Raw genomic sequence first — 7165 nt, forward strand, 5'->3', positions numbered from 1 at the left:
TGAGGCCAATACATCTGGTCTAGCCGGAAAAGCATAGAATCTAGGTAGAGCGCTAGTGGGCTGGCCCCCGCCTGACTGAACAGTAGCTGACTGGCCTCCCCCCACCTGGCCTTCACCTCTAGGACGGCCCCTACCAGCCTGCCCTCCGCCTCTGGGCGGCCAGACAATCGATGCTAAAATTATGGGCTGCTGGCCCTGCTGCACTACCTTGCCCTGAAGCCTGAGGCAGAATCTTCTCATGTGACCGAGATCTCCGCATTGGAAATAGTCCCTCGGTGCGGCGATCTGCTGCCCTGATATCTGACCCTGATGGCATGTCAACCCACTGGAAGAAGCCTGAATAGCCGGTGGGTGGTATGAACTTTCCGGCATGGAACTGAAATAGGAGCCGGAAGAACCCTGGTGACCTGAGTACCCACTGGAAGAACCCTGGATGGCTGGTGGGCGGTAAGAACTCTCTGGCATGGCACTGAAATAGGGGCGCGCTGGAGCACCCCGAGGAGGTGATGGTGATGAATATGGGGGCCTGCTAGGCTGACCCCTCCCCTCCTCTGCCCCTAGCCGGGGCACCTCTAAACTCTCCAGAGAAACGGGCCCTCTTGTCCTACTGTATCTTCTCTCTCCCCTCTGACGGTATCCCTCAATCCTCCAAGCAATCTCGACTACCAGCTGATAGGAAGTCCGCATCTCAACCTCTCGGGCCATATTAGCCCTAATACCGGAGTGCAGCCCCGCAACAAATCTCTGCACTCTCTCTGCGTCCGTAGGAAGTATCATAAGTGCATGGCGAGACAACTCAGAAAACCTCGCCTCATTGTCGGTCACTAACATCTGACCCTGCTCAAGCTGCTCAAACTGATACCACAACTCTTCCCTCTCGGAGGGTGGAATATACCTATCCAGTAAAAGCTATGTGAACTGGCGTCATGGGAGGAGAACCTGCTGGTCTGCCAAGAAGATAAGACTTCCACCATCTACGGGCCCGGCCCTCCCCCGACCTCTGCCTTGACCTCTAGCAACGGGGGGAGCAGCTCCTCCCGGGTCTGGAAAGTCCACCGTGCGCGTTCTCACCATCTGTGAGAGAATAGAAGAAGGAAATTTAGTATGCCATCAATTGCACGATAGGAGATGAATAATGAGTAGTTTCCTAACACCCTAAAGCCTCTCAAAGATAAGTACGGACGTCTCCGCAATACTCTACTAGGCCTGCTCATAACTTGTGAGACCTACGTGAACCTAGTGCTCTGATACCATATTGTCACAACCCAACTCCATGCCAGGCCATGATGGCGTCCAACACCGTTGCTGGACAAGCCAACAGTGAACAACTTAGTAATTTCCCATTTTCGTTTATTAAGAAATTCCAACATTGAGCTTTACTTACATTTAAAGCATTTGATAAATAAAGGATTTTTAAGGCAAACAAATGGGAACATCCAAAAGCAGTTAAAACTATTGAATTGCAACATATAAATCAAAGTCTACTAATACGTGCTAAGATCTGGTGTCACAAGTATGTGGGCAACTAGTAAAATATACAAAAGATGACAATCCTACTGTATCAAACAGAATAGACAGATAAAAACAAAAGAGAAACTCCGGCATGCTGCTGAACGGCTCAAAAGGGGCAGCTCAGCGTGCAGTCTCGGTCCAAGATCAGGTATGCACACCGGGCGGATAACTAGATGCACCAGCCTCAAATCCTGTACAATTAAATACAGAAGCATAGTATGAGTACATAAACAATATGTACCCAGTAAGTATCCCGCCTAACCTCGAAGAAGTAGTAACGAGGGGTCAACTTGACACTTACTAGGCCAATAATAATGTAATAAAAGTACTATGCTAAGCATGGATATCATAAATGATACTATCAGTTCAACAATAGGAAGAGATAAGTCCTTCTTTCATAATTATAACTTAAATTTCAGTAATACCATTTAGCAACTTACGTTTCAAGGCATTTAAGCAGAATAAATCGTAGAAAATTTCCAAATAATTAGCATGCGCAATTATGCCGAGGTCGTACGACCCGATCCAACAAAATATTTAAACTGTGCACTGCCGGAGGTCGAACGACGCGAACTATAAATGCATCTATTTACTACCGAGGCGCTCGGCCCGATCCACAAATAACAATTTATTTTCAAGAAAACACAAGTTTCTCATTTACAGTCAGATATCTCATACAAACTTTCTATTAAGTGAGTTTAACCTTACATAATTCTTTTATCAATTTCTATCATGACTAAGTGATTATATTAGCAAGTAAGGGCACATACATTCCAAGTATAGCATGATATAGGTCCTAGACTACCCGGACAATAGCATAATAGTAGATACGTACGGACTCTCGTCACCTCGTACGTACGTAGCCCCCCACAATTAGGTACAAATATTTATTTAATTCACCTATGGGGTTAATTCTCTCTTACAAGATTAGAAAGGAGACTTACCTCGTCTCAAGGCCTACTTCCCAATTCAAGAATATGCTCAAACCTCCAAATTTGATGCCAAACGACTCGAAGCTAGTCAAACATTACATAAACTAATCAATCCATGCTCAAAAGTTCATAATTCCACCATTTAAGTGATTGCCCAACCTAAATTGCAAGATTCCTAAAATTCACCCCCGGGCCTACGTGCCCGGATTCCGGAAATGTTTAAAGAAAGTTGTTACCCATAATTTTAGGAACATAAATATATGATTTTTACTAAATTCCATAATGAATTTCGTGGTTACATCTCATTTTTATAGAAAACCTAGGTTTTCACCTAAACCCATGATTTTCACTAATTTACATGTTATTACCTACCCATAGACTATGTATTTAACTTAAATTGTGTAAAAATTACTTACCTTAGAGTGCTAAGTGAAATCCTCTCTCTAAGAGCTCCAAGAATCGCCCAACAATGGAAGAAATGAGCTAAAATAGCCTAAGTCCCGTTTATTAAAAGTTTCTGCCCAGGTCTATCTTCTTCGCGATCGCGAAAGAGGCCTCGCAATCGTGAAGGCAAATGTCCCAGGCCCAGGAAAGTTTACCCATCGCAAATGTGACAGGAGCAATGCAAACGCGGAGTCTTGCTTTTCCTACCCTACGCGAACGCGAGGGCTTCTTCACTAACGCGAAGAACGAACAACGGCCACTAGTTCAACCTCTTCTATGCGAATGCGAGGCTAGAGGACTCAGACCTCTGCGAATGCGGTCCTGCGCACGCACACGCGGTCTTGCACACGCGAACACGAAGGGAAAAAGCTGCCCAACCCACAGCACCCCAAATCCTTTATCGCGAACGCGAGGGTTTGATCGCGTTCGCGAAGAAGGAAACCAGAAGCAGAAATCTGGTGTGTTTCAACTCAACTCCGGGTAGTCCGAAACGCACCCGAGCCCCTCGGAACCCCGTCCAACTACTCCAACAAGTGTATAAACATAATACGGACAAGCTCGAACTATCGAAATGCAAAAAACAACAACAAAACTAAGAATCACACCTCAAAACCAAATTGAATCAAACTTTGAACTTCAAGTCTCTAAATCGCTCCGAACACGTTGAGTCATACTTAGACTACTCGGATTGACACCAAATTTTGTGTGCAAGTCTTAAATAACATTATGGAACTATTCCCGGTCTCAAAATTTCATTCAGACCTCAGTATCACCAAAACCTACTCCAAACCAAATTTAAAGAACTTCAAAAACCTTCAAGAACCAACTTTCACTATCAGGCGTCGAAACGCTCCTGGGTCGCCCAAAACCCAATCCGAACATACTCCCAAGTCCAAAATCATCATACAAACCTACTGGAACCATCAAATCCCAATTTCGGGGTCGTTCACTAAAAATGTTGACCTAAGTCAAACTTGGCCTTTCAAGCCAACCTTAAGGAACTAAGTATTCTGATTTCAACCCAAACTCTTCTAAATTCCAAACCAATCATCCCCGCAAGTCATAACTCAGTAAAATCAAGTACAAGAAGTCTTATTTAGGGAAACAAGATTCTAGAAAGCAAAACGACCGGTCGGGTCGTTACATATAAGGATGGTATAAGATGGTTCATGGGTATTGAGATGATGTGGTCTCGTGAATTGGGTCACTCAGGATGAGTGTTGTTTAGTTTCATTATGTTTTGAATGGAGATATTATTATTTCTAAGGCAAGTCGATAGTAGATTGAAAGAAGTGGGGTCAGTTAGTAATGGTTTGAATCATCACGATTGTGGGAATGATCAGTTCCTTCGGCGTGTCAAGTTATATAGGTGGCTTGTGGTTGTACATACGGGTTTGACAGCCACCACAATTTTCTTAATTTGGGAGGTATTCGATCCTTATGGCCTTGTTATGTAAGTGGATCCCGAAAGAGTTATGGCGGTCTAGACCACGACTTGAGGTTTGTATTTTTTGCGGTCATGGGAATTCAGTTGCGTGTTGCAATGGTTCTTATGAAATGAGTTAAGTGAAAGGTTTCTAGCCAATGAAGTATTTATTCTACTAGTAGTTAAGGGGTTATGATGAATGCTTGTACTCTCGCGTAGAGATATGATAAGTGCAATGAACAGTATGGAAATTGGAGGTTGAGGACCAAGGTTGAGGTTCGATATGGATAAGAATGTCACAAGCTCGGAGGAGCGGGGAGAGATTTAAGATGTTCAGAGTATGCTGGCATTACTTTCGGGCAGTCTGAGGATGGTCTGTTTTGTGGAAGAAGTGTTGGGTATTGAAATGTGGATGCTTAATTAGCACTATGTAAATAGCATGGTCAATGGCCATTAATGTTCATATTTTACTACCTGATGTGGAAGGTTGTGTGAGTATATCCCACGGGAAATTGTTTAAATGTGACATGTTAGTCACTTGATTGTTAAGGATTGAAACCAAGTATGGAGATTCTGGTACTATCGCTAATATGAGAGTTTATGCCTGAAAGACGCTCTATTCCTTTGGTTGTGGACTGTGGGAGTTTGTTTCTGATTGGACGGCTGCTCGTGTGTGTCATGAATAGGGCCATTGTGGATCCTTGAAAGGTTGTTGGCCTAGTATGGTATGATCAGAATCAGTTTGAGGGCCGTTTGTGGGTCTAATGTGAATATGTGCTCTACGTCAGGTCGGATGTGTTCATTCTACGTATCATTGCTTACGGAGGAGTCCTCGGGCCCTAGATGTTATTCTCATCGTCAACTATTTCATGTAATACTCTATTGTGCCAGGTAGGTTGTAAGACAGCTTGATTATTCGCACATGTGTTGTGATCCCGTGTAGCTTGTGGTGTTATATGAGCAAGATGGATCTCGAAATGCATGTCATTTATTGCACCTTAGTCGTGTTTGGGGTTTTGTAGCGTATGGCACTATCCGTCTCACCAGGGTTGTATTATGCACCTGGCGTGCTTGTGGTCGATATTCGGGCATTTTGTAAGTATAAGCATTTCATCTTGATGAGTGTTTGCTTATTGATTGTTATGTGTGGGTCAGGTGGCACGCTGCCACATGTATATTGTTTGGATCGGGTGGCACGTTGCCATGGTTATGTTGTGTGGATCAAGTTGTGTGCCGCAATGATGTCATGTTTGGATCGGGTTGCACGCCACAACACTATCATATTTGGATCGGGTTGCACGCCACAACAGTGAGATGTTAAGTATGGTTCCTTATACTTATTTTGTGTACCTTGTTTCCCATCTGTGAGATAAAGCCATAACATCAGTTTGACCGTTTTATTCGTTTCACGGGCTGGATGGTTCCTTGCCTGAGTTCGTTCTTCCCTATGGGTCACATTCCAGTTGTAGCTAATTGGTGCTTTGATGGCACTGTATGAGATTTTAGACGGTGTTTGAGGTGGCTTATTGCCTGAACAACTTGTACTGGGTGAGATGAGGTTATTGGACCTGAAATCGGTGCGATTGGACTTATATAAGGTATATTAAAGAGAGAAAGTTACTATTCAGTTCAGAATGAGGTAACAGTTCTTTTCAAGCGGAGAAAATCTGCGAGTTATTGATTTGACGGGTGGTAATGAGTTCCTACGCATCTCTTTTATCGTTGCAGTATTCTGAGGATTAAGACCGCGCTTATATGGGTCAGTGAATTTGCAACAATTGTGCTTGGAGGAGGTTGCTATGGGCAAATGAGTTATGCGGTACATTGTGTGATGTCAGCATGGGTTGCGATCATGTGTGGGTTCAGCGTGTGGAGATTGTTACGGTGTTCGTATGTTAGAATCAAGTCTTGTAGAGAAATTCAGAGGTTGGAATTTGGTCCTAAGGCTTGTTGGCAAAAATAAAAGGGAGGATCTTCAGTCTGGCTCGAGCTAATGTTCTCAACTGTGTTGTGGTGGCACGGGTAGATGCAGAAGGTGTTGAAAAATGTTTTTGGGGCAACTCCGGAGCAGTTCTTAGCACGGTCGAGTACGAAGGTATGTTTAAGTGAGAGAGTTTCACTTCAGGTATTATGACTTGTACGTGTGTTCGAAATTGAATTTCGGGAAGTTCGGAGTTGATTTGGAAAGAAAATTCTAAATTCGGAAGCTTTAAGATGGAAAAGTTGACTAAGGTTTGAATTTTGAGTAAACGGCCTCAGAATCGGGATTTGACGGTTTCAATAGGTTTGTATGATGATTTCGGATTTGGGCTTATGTTCGGGTCGAGTATCGGGTGGTCTGGGAGCATTTCAGGGCTTATTATGGAAGGTTGGCATTTTTAAAGTTTAAGGATTTTTTAAGTTTGATTTGAAGTGAATTTTGATGTTGTCGATATCCGTTTAGGGTTTCGAGTCTTGGAATAGGTTCGTATCGTTATTTGTGACTTGCACGTAAAGTTTGGCGTCATTCCGGAATGTTTAAGTGCAATTCAGACGCGTTCGACGAAGTTTAAAAGTTTGAAAGTTTAAAGAAGGGTTTCGATCGTCGATTCGTAGTTTTAATGTTGTTTGGTATAATTTGAGGCATCGATTAAATTCGTATCATGTTTTTGGATGCGTTGGTATGGTTGGTTGGGGTCTCGGGGGCCCTGGGCGCGAATCGGATTGGAATCAGATCGAATTTTACACTTAAAGAATTTCTGAAGCTTAAGGCTACTGGTGTAATCGCACCTGCGAGACTTTGGCCGCAGGTGCAACCCCGTAGGTGCGACGTTGTGGTCGTAGAAGCGACATTTGGACTGGAGCTGGATAT

This window comes from Nicotiana tabacum, chromosome 2, assembly GCF_000715075.1.
Source record: "Nicotiana tabacum cultivar K326 chromosome 2, ASM71507v2, whole genome shotgun sequence".
NCBI lineage: Eukaryota > Viridiplantae > Streptophyta > Magnoliopsida > Solanales > Solanaceae > Nicotiana > Nicotiana tabacum.